At 31.8% G+C, this 18,558-nt stretch overlaps 1 long non-coding RNA gene across 1 annotated transcript; it reads right to left on the reverse strand.

Moving 5' to 3' along the window:
• Positions 1–6,553: 6,553 nt before the first annotated feature.
• On the reverse strand, positions 6,554–11,690 carry LOC127730149 (uncharacterized). The gene is made up of 3 exons (XR_007994975.1): positions 11,566–11,690; positions 10,514–10,648; positions 6,554–6,780 (listed from the first exon to the last, which is right to left on the reverse strand). It is a non-coding gene; the product is annotated as an uncharacterized LOC127730149 (long non-coding RNA).
• Between the last annotated feature and the right edge of the window lie 6,868 nt (positions 11,691–18,558).

Raw genomic sequence — 18,558 nt, forward strand, 5'->3', positions numbered from 1 at the left:
AGTTATGTCTAGATTTTTTAGAGCTTGTAGAACCTCATCATTTGTGACAGTATATAATGAGAATTTAGCATCATCATTTATTTTTGATTTGACATAGTTGTTAATTTTCTCAGATTTAAAACTTTTGTGAGGATTTGATATCAGCTTATCACCTACTGTGCTAAAATGATCATTTAAGCAGTTAGCAATATCATTTTTGTTTATAAGTACTTTTCCTTCGTGTGTTAAAATGTCAATTTCCTGTTTTGTTGTTGAATTCATATCCTTCAAATGCCTCCAAAGAATTCTACAGTTTTTATCGTTATCTATTGCATCCATAAAATATTTTGATTTTGCAGAACGAATTAATTCACTAGTTTTATTCCTATATTTTTTATAATTTTCAGTGTCTTTCTTTTTGTGAAAATAATCTCTTTGGAATTTTGATTTACCAATTTCATTAGTATACCATTCTGGTTGATATTTATTTTTTACACGTCTAGTAACAACAGGTGCATGCTTATCTAAAACATTGACAAGTAAGTAATGCCACATGTCCATTGCTTGGTTTGAATCATTGATTTCGTGAATTATATCGAATGGTTGATTTGACAAATCTTGTAAAAACATTTCATCATTAAATGTTTTGAAGTTTCTGTACTTGATCTCAAAATGTGAATCTGATTTGTCTTTAATAAGCTTTGCAAATTTGTTTACAGTACAGCTAACAGGATAATGATCACCTGGGGCGTATGATGGTACTGTAACATTGATAAGACTTGTAGGATTAGTACTGTAAATATGATCAATTAAAGTGACACTAGTAGAAGTAACTCTAGTAGGGTCAACCACCATTTGATGAAGGCCATATGTTGTAATAAAAGATGACCATTTAGAAGGAAGAGGCTTCAAAAAATCAATATTAAAGTCACCCATTAACAATATATTATCATTTATAGATAAGCCATTTACAACCTCATTTTCAAAATTAGTATACCAAGAGGTTTGGCTATTAGGTGGTCTGTATACAAAACATAATAAAAATGATTCTTTGTGTTTTGGAAAAATCTTAAACCACACAGGTATACACATACATCACTAAGTCTTTTTATTACTTTTTGCGTAACCTACTACTCTTATTGTTATTATATATTGATATAAGGTTACAAAACGTCTCAGGTACGAAACGACCTAGTTAAGTTACGAATCGACTAGTTACGAAACGACCAGGTTACGAAACGACCTGCACCCGATGAGAAACAGATCGAATTTACGTTTGGAAACTCCGCTCATTTTTGCGGAAATTACGGAATTTGGACTTTGAAAATATCGTGAAAATAACAGTAATACGGACTTTTTTTCTAAACGCCTTCACCTATTGAGCTAATGTTTAGTATGTGAGTCTACTATGATGGGTTAAAGATCGAGTTTACGTTTGGTTTTGCTTCGCTATTTTGTGCCCAGATAACGGTCTTTGGACTTTGAAAATTTCGTGAAAATAAGTTATACGGACTTTTCATTCTCGTTATTCCACACCTTAAAATACCTTCAAGCTTTTTTTTTTTCGATTGGGATCATTCGTGTCGTTCCGACACATCTCGTCTTTTGGTTAATCGTTCAAATAAGATATTAATAATAGAAACTTGACGAAAAATTTTCAGATAAATAAAATTTTGTACAAATAAATGTTACTAAAGCTTGTGTTCTCGGTCCGCATTTCTTAACAGTATTAATCACATGATTAATCGAAATGTATTCTACCGATTGTGTCCGATTCCGAATTTTGACATTTCGAATGAGTGGATTCGCAAGGCGGCTGATGCAGCTTTCTTAGCAGGAGATACTTATCCTGTCGACTCACAAGGTCTCGCACCTTTTTGGGTCCATGTCATTCCTAATTTTTTATTTGTTACCGGGATATGTATCTTCTTAATGGATTTATGAGATTTGAACATCGATAAATACTGTTGCTTAAATTTTAATAAATAATGAAAATTATTTCCAATCACAGAATCCTTTAAGAAGTTATTACCCTGTGAACGCTTATGCCCCATCTTTTTCAGACACACGTGTTATAAATAAGGTCTTTGAATGAGTAACCTGAACTCTATTTACATTGTTGCTAAATAAAGGCAGCAATAGTATACCGCTGTTCAAAATTCATAAATCGATTGAGAAAACAACAAATCCGGGTTACAAACTAAAACTGAGGAAAACACATCAAATATAAGAGAACTACGACACAACAGAAACACAACATTAAAATGTAACACACACAGAAACGAACTATAATATAACAATGGCCATTTTCCTGACTTGGTACAGGACATTTTAAGAAAAAAATGGTGGGTTGAACCTGGTTTTATGGCTAGCCAAACCTCCGGCTTTTATGGCAATGTTAAATATAACATTAAAATGACAACATTACATGACAGGACTACAATACAAATACATGGGAGAACATATAGGACAGAGAAACATACGAATAATAGCTAACAAAAGGTACAGTTCCAGGTTTAACATTTAATACGCAAGACGCGTGTTTCGTCCACACAAGACTAACCAGTGACGCTCAGATCAAAAAAGTTCGAAAGCCAAAACAAGTACAAAGTTGAAGAGCATTGAGGACCAAAAATTCCAAAAAGTTGTGCCAAATTCGGATAAGGTTATATGTCTGGGATAAGAAAATCCTTAGTATTTAGAATAATTCATACTTTTGCATACAGTAAATTTATAAAAATGACTATATAATAGATATACATGATAACATCAAAGTGGTGACTAACTACAGAATAAAAACCGATACATAAAACAACATAAACCAGCACATAAAAATTCACAGCCGAGTTAGCCAAAGAAATCCACGCACAAAGTGACGTCACATTTGAATTTCAAAAAATTTCCCCAAAGTAGGATAGAATTCAAGATTAGGTTTGTAATACTCCTACAACATTTATTAATAACAATGAAAATTACAATACTAATTAATATAAAATTGTGGTAGTAATTAGATAATAAATTCTATTATCTAGCTATGGCGGTGCTTCTTCTAAATCAAACTGTAAACCCAATATATCGTATAAATTTAGTTGACCCAAACTAAAATCTAATAAATGAACTGAGTGATTAATTATATTTACCATAACACACGAATACAACAGAAAAAAAAAAAGATTTACAACTACAAACGATAAGACATTTGACAAAATCCGATGAGAATAACAAATATAACATCAAAACTTAATACATGAATTTTGAATAGAAAAGTACCGTGACACGTCTTATAGCAATGCGAATTCACACTCAGCAAAACAGTCACAATCGGGAATAAGTCACGTTCGGTAATTAAAAGATTAGACGACGTAATGTCGAACCACAATCTAACACGTGGTAAAAATGTCCTTGGTTAGTTTGGACAAAGACATCGTATGGATCAACCAATTCGTGATGGTGTCCGTAAAATTTACGGAGTACGGAGTGTCATTTTTAATCTGTCCTCCTCATAACTTTGTTGGAGCAGTTTCTGCGTTAGGAGCACACTCCTGTATATGAAGTCCATATAGTGTGAACATGCACGAGTATAATGTATCAACTGAGATATGTAAACACCATACGAAGGGGCAGAGGGTATGTTACTGCTGAGAAATGGGAATGAAATCGTCCCGTTTATCATAGATTTTCGTGTGAAGTCGTCCATCTGTGTCAATATTGAGGAAAAGATCAAGGTATGAAGCAGTCCTTCGATTATCAGTAGTATCCTTAATTTCAAGTTCACTGGGATATATGAGATGTAAGTATTGGCTGAAATATGGGTTATTCAATGATAGGACATCATCAATTTATCGGAAAGTAAAATTAAAGAATTTCTTAAGGTGCTTTTTCTTTTTGTCTTTTAGAAGGTTCTGAATGAATTCTGCTTCATACGAGTACAAAAACAAATCGGCCAGTAGGAGTGCACAATCAGTACCCATTGGAATACCGACTGTGTTGAAATATGAATCCTCCAAACTCAACAAATATATTGTCGATCAAAAAGTCCAGCATTTTGATAATATCATCTTCAGTATATTTTCTGGTAGATTCAAAACAATATAAAATCAAAATAATTTAAGTGATTTATATTGATACTTGATTTCTTGATCATCGATAAAGCATAACTTAAAAAAGAAACGTTGCTGCATAGTACTAGTAATGGTAAGTTTCACGGAAAGTTAAAATCATCTTGTATCTCGTAAAGTTTAGTTCTCAACGAACCTTCGTTGTCAACTTATAGATATAAGTCGAGACATGAAGTAGATTTAACTGTGACCGCGGTATCTTTATGAAATTAAAGATTAGAATCCATAATACAATTAATTATCTAATTATCAAAACAATTTTATATTAATAAGTATTGTTATCTTTATTGTTATTAAATACATGTAATGTCAGTATTACAAACCTAATCTTGAATTCTATCCTATTTTTTGGAATTGTTTAGAAATTTATCTGTGACGTCACTTTTGTGCGTCGATCAATTCGGTTAACATACAATGCGTTGTTCGGCTTTACTATTTTTATGTGCTGATCTAGGTTGTTTTACGTATTCGTTTTTATTTAGTTAGTCACCACTTCGGTGTTAACATGTATATCTATTATATGGTCATTTTTATAAATTTACTGTTTGCAAAAATATGAATTATTTCAATACTAAGGATTTTCTTACTCCAGGTAGATAACCTTAGCCATATTTGGCAGAACTTTTTGAAATTTTGGGTCATCAATGCTCTTCATCTTTGTTTGGCTTTCTTTGCTATTTTGACCTGAGCGTCACTGGTGAGTCTTGTTTAGACGAAACACGCGTCTGGCGTATTAAATATTAAGCCTGGTACCTTTAATAACTATTAGCTTGTCGTATTGTTCTATCGTATTTTTTATTTGTGTGTTTCTCTGTCCTGTATGTTCTTCCATTTATTTGTATTGTAGTCATGTCATGTTATGTTGCCATTTTAGTGTTATATTTAACTTTGCCATTAAAGCGGGAGGTTTGGCTAGCCACAAAACCAGGTTCAACCCACCATTTTTTCTTAAAATGTCCTGTACTAAGTCAGGAAAATGGCTATTGTTATCTTCTGTTAACATTTTTTTAAATTCCATCAGCACTGGTAAAACAATTTGAACCTGCAAATTTGTTCTCCCCTCAACTCGTAGTGAACTTTATCAAACTATGTAGAAATTCCAGTTAAATTCACACTAAACAGGATTCGCGGTACATTCCAATTGAATCATGTGTGATTTTGACCGCATTTTACTATTTTGTAAAACTGAATATCCAATTCTAACAAACTCACAAGACATGGTTATGTAAGGAAAACAAAGACTCATTTCCCTTTTTGTCACATTTTGTATATCCCAACATTTAGATTATATTGACAGAGGTTCAGTCTAAACTATTTTTTAATCAACCTTACTAGCTAAATATGTAACCCTGGATAGTTTTCTGTTTTCCAATTTGATCAATAATGTTAATAATATATTAGTTATACTATTATGATATTTTAATCGACTAAATGTTTGTTTTCTAAAGAAACACGTTTTGCATTATACGCTACTGCTCAATACATCTTTGACAATGCAACTTCCTGTTATTAAAACGTGCATGTGTTACAGTTTTATGTTAAATATATTAAATTAACAATTTCGTGTAGTGTGTACAATTGTTCCTTTTTGGGACTTCTGCATATGAAAACATGATGTTGTGTTTCATTCTAAAAACTTCTCTGTTTAATGATTTACAATTTGGATAGATTGGAATGCGAGTTCACGTGACAAAATACTACATTTATCAATGTCTATTAATATAGCCTGCTTATAAGTTGTTTTATATCCTGTTTGTAATGTTTTTCACCTTAACACTCTAGATTGTTTTTCCATGGAAGAAACTTGATTATCGACACCGACCTTCACACCAAACTATAAAGGATTCCCAATTAAATTCGCTATTTGATATTATAAAGGATATTAATCATTTATATAAGGATCAGTTTGTTTTCGATGAATTGATGATTAATGATAATAAAAAGTATCATTAATATTGAAGTGTGCCAATGTATCCCTACTGTTGTGGTTTCAATGAACATAAAAACGTTTCCTATGTGTCATATCATGTCACAGAAGAATTCTTTTCTTATATACACCTGTTTGATGTTTTGGCTTTTATAGGCGGGATAATCCTTAAGTGTCTGCTCTTGGATGATGTTCTTTAATTAGTCAACTCAAACCAACTTGCACAAAATTATTAACATCCGTCCGATCGTACCAGGACTCTTACGGATGTGGCGGAAGCATCATTGGCACTATCGTCGACATAAATTCGAGTGCACTCGGCAATATTCCCCTTTCAAAGTTTAAGGTTCAATCAGCGTCTACCCTGTGCTATGCAACAACAGATGTGAATTCATGTCCGACGCTATCTTCTCTTTTTCCCTCTCGTTTACTCACTATCCTCTCTGCACCACATTATTATTTGCATAGAGAGAGAAATACATACTAAACTGAAATGAAGGACAAACCTGACTAACAAAAGACAGAAATATCAAGTAATTTGTAACAGTTGTTACTTTTGTTGCATTATTTTATTTTAAGTCATATTTATATTCTTCATATGAATGATAGTTTATTTCGTTTTATCAATTTGTAATAACTGCTGCTAATTGAATGCTATGCAGCAAGACATGTGACCTTCACAAATATTTGCGAATGGTTTAGATCCTACGCAGTGGTAATCACAAGATCCTCCTTTGGCCCGGCAGTCTTTCTCTTCTGAAAATAATAAATCACAAACTAGTATATATATTAATTATTAAAATTACGTGATCTGAAAAATAATACATCAATATAAAATTGCAGACAAAAAAATCTAGGACAATGGGGTGGGGGTCATATCCCTTATAATTTGAGTTGTAAAGTTTGATCCTTTACTACACAACACACTATGTTAGCGGAAGAATGAGATGATGTTAAGGTTGATATTTTTACTTAGTGCGCATGTGGTGCTGCACAATGTGTACTATTAATGTTGTTACTACTTCTGGCCATGAGTCAATAACTCTGGTAGTGAACTGTCAGTCCCTGAGGGTATAACCAACCCTGTTACCGAAGAACTTGCATGAAAATACGGATATTTTGAAATTAATTGAAATTTGCTGTTAAAAATATTTGGAAATCAGTATGAATTAACCAATTATCTCCATACTGCACATCTCTTATTCCTTGTTCAGATTTGGATGTACATTTTGTTCTTTTTTTGTTTTATCAGCTCTCAACATTTGTGTCTGGTTTTGGGTTTTCAAATATTTTGACTCGAGTATAACATTAATTGTCGAAATGCGCTTCTGGTGCAATAAAATGGTTACTGCTGATGTTTTTAATAAATGGTATTATACTAATCACATCTTGACATCTTCAGATAATTATCACACAATTCTTCATTTATATATACGAAAGACTGTTAGGCACATTCTATTTTTAAAATTTCTCTTTTCATTATAACATTTCCTACTTCCAATTGGAAATTTCTCTTGACATTTCTCAATTCCAACACAGATAAATGTCATCTTGGAACTGAGAAAGCCAACTTGTGTATTTGATAAGGGTGGCTGACCTGATGTCTTACTAGAATGTGCCACTGCATAATATACCTTACAAACCTATAGACGTCGGCAGTATTTGTACTCGACTGTAATAATTTGAATTCGACCGTTCTGAATTAGCCTGATGTTCAATTGAAATTACGTGACACCAATCTTACGTGTTATAATACTCAAAATGGAATTGTAATTGTAATCGACTATACATGTAGTCTTGACCATTCTAAAAAGTCAAAACTAGTTCTCGAGCAGTCTGACCAATTCTTAACCCTATCAAGAACTGTTTTTTTACCAGTTATCAACAAGTTATAATGTCTGAAAAAGTAAAATCCCAAAAATACTGAACTCCGAGGAAAATGCAAAACGGAGAGTCCCTAATCAAATGGCAAAATCAAATGATAAAACACATCAAACGACAACAGACATAATAGGTAACATTGTCAAAATATGGGTACAGCAGTCATCACTGTGTCACAATCTCAAAACAAACAAACATTTAACAAAGAAGCATAAAAAGCATCTATCAAATTTAACAACCACATTCATTGCTTACTTATAAATGTATTATAAATCAACCCATAAAGGACTGAGATATTTAAAGTCCTGTGACTGCATTCACATCTACTCTTAGTGTAGAGTCGCGTGTTTGACGCCAGAAAATGTAAACGTCACACAGGAAGAAATATAAAATAATTTTGTCGTTCAAAGTATTTTCAAAAATTATAATTTCACATGGGGAATGGTGGTATACGGGGTTGAAAAGTTTTTGTTAGAACTAATTTCAGAAAAAGACCGCGATTTAAAATTATCAAGAAGTTCTTTTGAATTTTTAAGAATCCACATATGGTTAATACACTGCGCGAGTAAAATAATTTTGTCGTTCAAAGTATTTTTAAAATTATAATAGAACAATAACATAATGGTATTATAATAGAACAATAACAAAATGGTGGGATCTTTAAAAGTACAGAGCCACGTCATATGTACCAAAGAAATACATAAAGTCACACGTACAAAACACACCAACAAAAATGAAAGATAATACAAACACATTGACGGGATGTATTAGTACCGATCGAGCCACGTCAAATGGATATCACAGAAAACAGACCAAACAGTAAAAACCATCCTCCACCCATAGTCGACAAAAAGTCTTAACCATACCAAAATCAATTCTTAATCATAATCAACCAGCTGTTTATTTCTATTTTCTCAATCTTGAATATGTCACTTACAATACTTTATTTAACAATTTAGTACTTCCCTATGCTTTGTCTATTTCGTATTACAGTCGACTTTAATATGGATATATTCATTTACATTTAAACAGCATTGCATATTCATTATATGAATATTTAACCATGCAGTTAATCATTTATGCTAAAAATGACACGAATAAAGTCACAAATTAAAGGTAACATGTGCTGATTTTACAGAAGACAAACAAATTCAAATCAGCTGAAATAAAATTAAAAGTATAAGGTTAAGTTTGATCTACTTTATTCAAAACAATTCCTGAACAGATGAAGTCCAATAAATAATATTAACCACTAAATTAGAGATAAAACAAGTTTGCATTAACATGAAAACATTAGAAATTGAGAAAACCAGTCTCTGACCAGGTATAGACATTTGATAATATTTAGGGCATAGGTCACTGCTATAAAAACCCAACAACACAAGAAAAAAAGACACTTTTACTTAGTATTTTACACAAATTTTCATTATGGAATATTAATAGTAGTATATAACAATAAAGTTGGTAAAAGAATGTTTTGAAACCTACTGGTAAATACAACTATCCTACGTGTTTCAGCTTTTTTTTAACAACTTATTTTTGTTTTGGTCTCAACTCGTACATCTATTGGAAATAATAATTACATAGACATATCATTTAATTATTTTGATACTAATAATAATTTTAATATTTATACTTCTTTATATGGTTATTTACAAAATATAGAATTTATTTGTCAATAATATTTTATAATTTTCAACTTCCTGTAATTTTAATTTTTCCATTCTAAAGATCACCTGTAACAACAAGGATGTACCTTTGAAGTACAAATTTGAAGCATCGATGTCCACTTGTGCATTGAATTACATAGTCACCATGATGGGAATTTGTAATTTAGTCCTGCAGGTAGAAATGTGTAGTTCAATCCGCAACATATTATTTCTAAATTTAATAAATGCCTAACATCTGCTGCCAGATCTATAGAATCCTGGTGGCTTAAGTAATATAAGGATATTAGGGGCGTTCAGTCAACAAGCTAAGTATATAGAAGGGAAAGTTGTCACAAGCAAGTTAATATATTCCAAAGATGTTAAACATGGATTGCAAAAAGTAAAAGTTAAGAAAGGTTCAGACTTGAGTCGAGATTGGTTCAGACTTAAATTAACTATGGTTCCTTCTTTATTATATGGATATGAACTGGTGAAGTAAAGGTAAAATATGAAAGAAAAACAAAGGATGTGTGGTATCCATCCACGACACAAAATCAGTACATGCACAGAAAAAAACAAGCAAAACGCAAAGGAACAGTGCTCCCAAATGCCGCTCCCCACCACAAAGCCACAATGAGGTCCCCAACACGGAGCAAAACCCCTCAAGTTTTATTAAGTTTGAATAAGTTCATAATGTTTTGTATGGTTCAGAATACTGTTTCGTAATATCAAGTTATGTTCAGACCTATTCAGAATGGTCGAGTAAAAATCAGTATAGTTACTGTACAATACTGCCCATTTTAGACTTCAACGGGTTTATAGTAATATCGCCAAACAACAACATTTTATGCTTGTTTTAAAGCAAATTTGAACGATTTTATGTAAACATAATATGTTCGAACGTACAGTTTGTTAAGGATATGAAGGTTCAAGAAAGAATGAAAGTAAATTATAATTACTATCAGTTTTCCTGGCACAGCAAAGTTGATCAGTTCCTGCACATAACAGCTCATAGAATTTATCACCACCAGTGCAAGGTACGGTCCGTACATTTTGACATCTCCCCTTTATAGCAGCACAACCTTCATCCGTGGCTGACAATGCAAAATTAAGTCAATTAAATTATTTGATATAGATAATATTTTTACGAATGTTATACATTGTGTTATTTGAATTTGAATTTAATAGTTCATGAGAAGATATCTTCTAATCCGGGATAATAATTGAAATGACCAATCACCGGATAAACAAAAGAAGTTTTAATTTCATATTTTAAGTTTATTTTGTGTTGGGTACTGTGTTCTCTTTTGATAATAAACTTAGCCAATTTCTCCTATGTATTAGATGTTTTCAATTGTGTTAGTTTTGTCCGTATGTTCTCTTTATTCTTAAATGTTGTAAATAACTAAACATAACTCATTCGAGTCTCATGAAATAGCAAGCATACACTAACACTAGTCAATACTCGAATTTTGATAACAGACATTGTTAAAAAGTTATTTTTTTCAAACCGAAAGCAAACATTACAGATGTAATATAATGATATGAATAAGATATGACAATTAGGCCCATGTTTAGATGAATTTATCACCTAGAAGATATAATTATAAAAAACAACACATTATTACGTAATGTGTTATTTTTTACTTACTTGGTACATCCGTTAACTGTTTTTAATATTTACAAAACGCAATTGTGTTTGCTGAAAACTGAGGACCTTTAACATGTTGTATACAAATCAACTATATATGTTTTATATAACAAATAACAATATGATATGATTCAATCTAAATTTTTCATTACAAACGTAAGAGGAAAATACTTAAATGAAAAATCCGTATTTTAAGAAAATAAATACATTCACACTCGTTTGGAAAACATTGTCTTTCTCTGTAGTTAAAGAATAAAACTCACCAAAAATACCAGTCTTGTACTTTCGTAAATCAGACGCGCGTTTCACCTTTAAACTTAATCTGATATAACAAGTTCCTTTAACGTATGAAGTACTTACTTGGAATAGCAATACACACATAGAAGGTTAAAAGAAAAATTCCTACAAACACATTCAGTCGGAACATCATTTATCTGCATACGTATAACAAATAATAATACGTAGATGTATATTGTAAATGTTTATATACCTTAATTTGGAGGTATCCTAGGGGTTATTTACTATATCGTACAACAAAATTGTACATTATACTTTGAAGTCATGATATATAAATCTATACTCTGTTCATATCTTTCAAGAGTAGCAGCTATGACTGCAATCCATACTTAAGTCGGATATATTTGCTTACATCCACTTCATTTGAACTTTGGTAGATATTTGTCTCATTGGCAATCATACCACATCTCCTACTTTTATTTTTAGTAAAAATTAGTTAATTTATATTGTGTTTTCCTGTTTAACTGACAATTGGAAGGATAAACTTAGAGTAAGATAAAAACATCTATCAAACCAGAAGGTGTTGAATAACTTAAAAATGACGAAGCTTCACAGACAAGACATATTAAACGTCTACAGATTTCTGCAACGATACCAAAATGAGATATATACGACAAAGATACTATTATATCGTATTAAACGACTTTTTCGAAACAACACATGGGTTTAGACTATGTCGGTCTTTTTCCCTCCCCGAAATGATGTGCATATACAAAGCTTGAATTGGCTTTTATCTATCATTTATAGCCAAAAACGAAAACTTGTTTAATGCTAATGTTAAGATGGAAAACTTTATTTCGACAACTGTTGTGCTTTTTTAGTACAAAAGATGCAAAATTTAAGCCCGGTAGCTTCACCCTGCATCGGTTTACTTGTCTGTGATTTATTTTTGAATTGGAGAATGCTTGCCTCATTTATTACAAGAGCAACAATTATTACAAATTAACTCGGAATGGCTTTTCTTCCTTAGATAAGTTTAGCCCGCATATACAGTTGTTGAAAATATGACATAGGATTTCATTAACTGCAAACAAGTTTAGGTCCAAACAGATAATTAATTTCTCCTCCTCAAAGGACAATTCCTTGTGGAATAGGTGTTTATAAGTATCAGCAAACCTGTGTAAAAAATTGCTATCAAGCTACAACTTAACATTATCAAGTTCCAGACCAAATAAACAAAGATTGACGACAAATACCCAGGTACACAAAAATGTGTGAGACAGAGAAACCAGAAGAGTCGCACAATGTAGCGTTTAGTCCTTAATATCCAGCATTAAATGTGTGGGTTGTATTTATTATGAAAAGGAGGTTTCAGAGGAGATTGCTTACAACAAAATGCTTTTACATATATTTACATAATTTTAATGTTATCTTTGATGAATTCCACTCATAAATTACATCCAAGTATGTGTGAACAATAATTATTCTTTTTGAACCCTGTTCATTCTTCAGATATCTTTTTACAGTATTAACATGATTAAGTTTTATAGAGACGAATTTAAATTTCACTTTATTCTTCCAAAGTGATTTACATTAAATTGAGAAAAAGGCAATTTGTCATAATTCTGGTATTAACTGAACTTCTCGTTCATCGAATCGAATGTAATTCTGATAAATATAAAAAATGTAACGGCAATAAATAACTTCTTCATTTGTTTTTTAAAAGTTGCTTGCGTGGATGCCCTTGGAAATACCTATTATATGAAAAAATGCATTTTAATTGCCCTCACGCCTTCCTTTCTCTTAGGAATTTAATATAAACTTTTAAAGAACAAAAAAGAAATTTTTTTCAGTAATTGCCCTTGAATAAAATATGTTCAACGTTGGGGATATAGTTCATTTATTAGTCATTCATTCAATCCTACCTGTATTTTGTACAATACTTTATACTAAAAGGAGCGTGACCTTTTTGGTCAGTTGTTAGGTCAGAGGTTAAATCATACAAAGTGGTTATTGATAAGTATGACAATAGGTCACGTTTTTATTACATGCTTTGATCAATTTCAAATGTGCTTAAAATGAATTTTGTAATTTTATATATTTATAGATTGATGATTCGCTACCAAACAACACATTAGTACCACGTGGTAGATGGTGTCATGATTTAACGCCACCGGAGCAGATGTCAAGTGGTAATCGTATTGTTGTAAGGTTCATATCAGATAGGAATACAAATGGTAATGGATGTGCTGCTAGATGGACTGTAGGTTGGTAGTATATTTAGGGTTCAAATGAAAATACATGATACTCAGAATTTATTTCATTACATGCCTTTTTCCTGTTAAAAAGTTACAGATATTCCCAATAAAAAAAGTTAAGTAAATACTTAAGTAATAACACTTGAATATTTAGGTACATATTTTAAAGCATATGATTTGATGATACTATAATCCAAAGTCTAATATGTGCTTCTTCAATATTTAATAATGTTCAATCCTATAAACCTCAAAAAAGATGTATTCAATTCTTGTGATTACATTTAAATGCTTGAGCCAGGAAATTAAATAATCTTTTTTGTGTTTTAAATATTCCATTGCATTGTTGTAACCTTCTTATTGTTGTAACCTTCTTATTCTTTTTGACACATTCCCCATTTCCATTCTCAATTTTACTTGTTATTGAAAGCACTAGCAGTCATGGATGTTGAGTAGTATTGGGACACTTTAGAACACCTAAACTTTTTTGTGATGGTTGTTGTTTTTCAATCAAAGAGATTCCTTATGAACCTTCTATGTGAAGCACTATTTTATCATGAAAATTATAAGCTGAGTTAAATTTGGTCTCAACAGGTTATGGCGCTGTATTTATGGACGGTAATGGCGTTATTGTCCCCACTGGATATCTAACAATATATACGTCACAAAAAATACGTCACTGTTTGTGGAGTCCTGTGCTGTCGTTAATGGAAGATGTTCGTTGTTATTCTGCGGTTTACATGTTACTAATGTACTATAATATAATTTATTTATGCGTTTCTCTGTGCTGAGTGTTCTTGCGTTTGTGTGTATTGTATTCGTCATGTAGTGTTGTCATTTTAGCGATATTTTTTAACATTGCCATATAAGCGGGAGGTTTGGCTAGCCATAAAACCAGTTTCAACCCACCATGTTTCTCAAAATGTCCTGTACCAAGTCAGGAATATGGCAGTTGTTATCAAATAGTCCGTTTCTATGTATGTTGGCGTTTTCTCTCGGATTTGTTTTCTCTCAATCGATTTATGACTTTTGAACAGCGGTATACTACTGTTGCCTTATTTACGGACCAAACTTAATCTGTAACTTTACCATAGTCTCTAATCCTGAAAGGTTGATAGTACTACAGTTCAACAGAATATTTGATATAGAAGGTAATGTTTTAATAAGTTACCAGGTATATCATGAACATAAAAAGAAAAAGGTTCATAATTGAAGTACTGTAAATTCAAAAATTATTTCAAGTTTTTATTTAATGCGAATAATGCGATTGATTGAGTATCGCAATAATAAGAACTTGTATTCTGATATCTGTTATGTAGATTTTCCTGGACTCACAATAATTAATCTTGCATTTTTGTCTATTCTTTAAAATTCGCAATAATAAATGCACACTATAATTTCTGAATTAACAGCATTTGTGCAATAAATGTCAAAACTGATATAAAGTGTACCATTTAAATGGTAATTGTCTTCTAATACTTTTAATATACCCGATATATATATATTAAGTAAATGAAACCTTTCAGATCCTTCAAAATGTAGAGAGCAAATTATCTCAAATACTGGTTGATATGAAGAACTTTTTAAAAAATTGTTTCCTTTAGACATATTTATATTTCCAAATTAAATAGTCTTAATTAATTTGTTAAAGTGATTTGATATGAACAAAATTTCACAGTAGTAGTATTAATAAAAAACTAGATATGAATCAATAGGAAAAGTATGTGTACTTTACTGAAAAAATGTTTTATGGAGTTCTTGAGTTCTTGTTGTTAAGGAAAATATTGAAATTCTTGTTCATAAAGAATGATAAGACTTTGTAAAGTCGCTGTTATTATGTAAATAATAATTATCATAGACATGATAAGTAATAGATGACTACAATAAATATGAACACAAGTAATATATTGGATAGACTTCCAGGCCATTTGATAACCAGGACCCGTATGCATAAAGCTACTTAAGTTAAGATATCCAATCGTAATACTAATTTACCGTAGGACATGTAGAAAAATCCGTCTGTTCGGAACAAATCTTAACTTAAGTAGCTTTATGCATACGGGCCCAGGTGATATAAAAAATTCCATGATGTAAGCTGCTAAAATCATGTCAGTGACTGTATGCAATGGTGACATTTAAAATTTTAGATACCTTTAAATTGTATTCTTCTTTCTTGTTGGTCAACCAAAGTTTGTATGGATGTAGCCAACACTGATATCCAACTTTTCATGATTTTTTTACTAGGTCAAATTTGTTAAATGAGGTCTGTTTATTGTGAATAGTAGTTATGGTAGTTATACATATCAAATTTTATTAAGAATGTCATACCTATCTATCCTACAGGTGTCATTTGATCATAACCATTGTTTCATAATAATAATTATCATAATGATAATGTATATTATGATAAGATCATATTTAAACATACTCAGACTTCAGATGTTTGGTTTAAAGCATTTGAAAAAAAGGTGAATCCAGGAAAGCACTTCAGCGGCTCCAACTTTATGAAGTGTTATTTTCATCATATATTTAACATTCATTACATTGTATTCTAACATTCAAATATTGTTGTGTAGCAGGTCAAACATTCAAGTTTGTCAGTTTTGATAAATAAGTGCTATTGTTTATTATGGTTCTGATGCTAAAATAATGTGGTTTATTTCATGACCAACTGGTTGTCCATATGATGCCCTGACAATTTATGAAGGGAATAATACGGCTGATGCATAACTAGGAAAGTTCTGTTTAAATACTGTTCCACAAGCAGTTAGTGGAAAATATGCTCTTTTTGTACAGTTTAAAAATGATGGTACTGTCTCAGGCAAAGGGTTCTGCGCAGGCTATAGGGCATCCAAACACCAATACATCCTAGAAGTTACCATCATAATGCTAATTGTACGTGGCTTATACATGTTATAACAGTAGAAGAAAACAGAATAGTTAGCTCAAGGTAAGTTTTGTTTAGGTTATGGTATTAGGATGGTCAGTTTGAATGAGGAATATTGTATTTAAGAAACAGTGGCTATAATTGTTGAGATCTACTCTAAATATATGTAAACAAATATATTCTCTTATAACAATATGCACATTATTGACCTTTGATATTGCCTTCCAAAAACATAGAATATGACAAAGAGAACCAGGTACAAATCTTTTCTAATATGAAAATAAAGGATATTGGGTATCAATCCATGACACAAAATCAGTACATGCTCAGCAAAAAAGCAAAGGAACATTATTTTTATTGCTGTTCTTCATCTCAAAGTCACAATGAGGCCTTCAACACAGAGCAATAATAAAAACTCTCACCTCACTGCAAGTTTAAGACAGTCCCTAGCAGTTGAAACAGAAGTTAACCCACTCCTTTTCCCCTTGAGTACATATCTTTGTAAAACCAGGGTCTCAATGAAAATGAAATTAACTTTCATCAATTTCAGAGATGAAACAAAATACATCTTAAGTGTAGAAATAATATTAGTATGGTGATGTCCAGCACGGAAGTGGGTATACCTTATTTGTGAAATTAAATTATACTCCTATGTTTTCAACCCAGATTCCTGAAACTTCACAGGAAGATTGCAAATATATTGAAATTGTGCAGCTGTATTTGAGGAATTTTTCTCATTTTTCCATACTTTCAACAAAATTTATGAAAGAGGGTACACATTTTCAACTTCTACAGTTTTAAACCAAGACTTCACAGAAAGATTGTACACATGCAGAAGTTGTGCACCTGGTATTAATAAACTGTTTGAACAAAAAAATCACATTTTTCCGTACTTGTGAACTTAGATATTTTCCTGCTGATGTTAGAAATTTTAGAAAACTCTTCTTCGCCTTCATATTAAAGCAACTGCATTGTAAACATTCTACATTTTTAGTCACAAATATTACAACCCTGCTATTTGAGACGTCGACCCATTTTTAGGCTTTTGTTGGAAGAGAGAACAAGTAATGCCTGTGCTTTGTGAATCAAATCACTATAACTGAAGATGAGGAGACATATGATACCACTTTGCTACAATTATTTAAGATTTAACTCGTTTGAATAAGAAGCCCACCAAACTTGTGACTTTGACTATGTAGATGTTTACGAAGGTGGAGATCTGTGACCTCCAATGATTGGAAGATTTTGTGGGGAAGTAGTACCAGATGTACTGAGATCAACTGGCAATCAAATGTTGATTAAATTGTGACTGATTTGTCAGTTAGTTTAGCATGATTTACAGCCACCTACAGAACTACTTACGGTAGGAAAACTAAAATAATATATCAAAGAGTTATTTTAAGCGGATACAATGTTCTTAAAATTGTTTCGAAATTTCAGGCTGCAGATGGCCTTCTTATTCTATAAATTGTGGACACTTTGATACAAACAAGTCTATGTTTCTGCCCCCAAATGAAAGCTTGGGGGCATATTATTTTCCCCTGTCCGTCCGTCCGTCTGTCCGTCTCTCCGTCCGTCCGTCTGTACGTCCTTCCGTCCTTCCGTCTGTCCGTCCATCCGTCTGTGGGTATATAGTTATTCCAGATAACTCCTCCTAGTGGCTACAGTGGCTACAGTTTGAATGCTAGGAAGTTTTCACTTTGCTGGCTGTTTGTACATATATTGAAGGTGTGCATGTGGTCAAGGTTTTGATATTTATTGGTATTTGCTCTTTTGGGGAGATAGTTGAACTTTTGTCATTTTTTTGGAGTATTTACTTGCATAAGAGGTGCATAGCGTTTCCGGATAACTATTCCTACAGTGAACCATAAACCTATGTGCTCCCAAGCTCAACTTTGCGTATTTTAGAATAACATTTTGAATCAGCAGTAAACCATGGTTTTCCTTTTTAAGATTTTTAATATTTAAAAAAAA

Source organism: Mytilus californianus, unplaced genomic scaffold (genome assembly GCF_021869535.1).
Source record: "Mytilus californianus isolate M0D057914Y unplaced genomic scaffold, xbMytCali1.0.p SCAF_2, whole genome shotgun sequence".
Taxonomy (NCBI): Eukaryota; Metazoa; Mollusca; class Bivalvia; order Mytilida; family Mytilidae; genus Mytilus; species Mytilus californianus.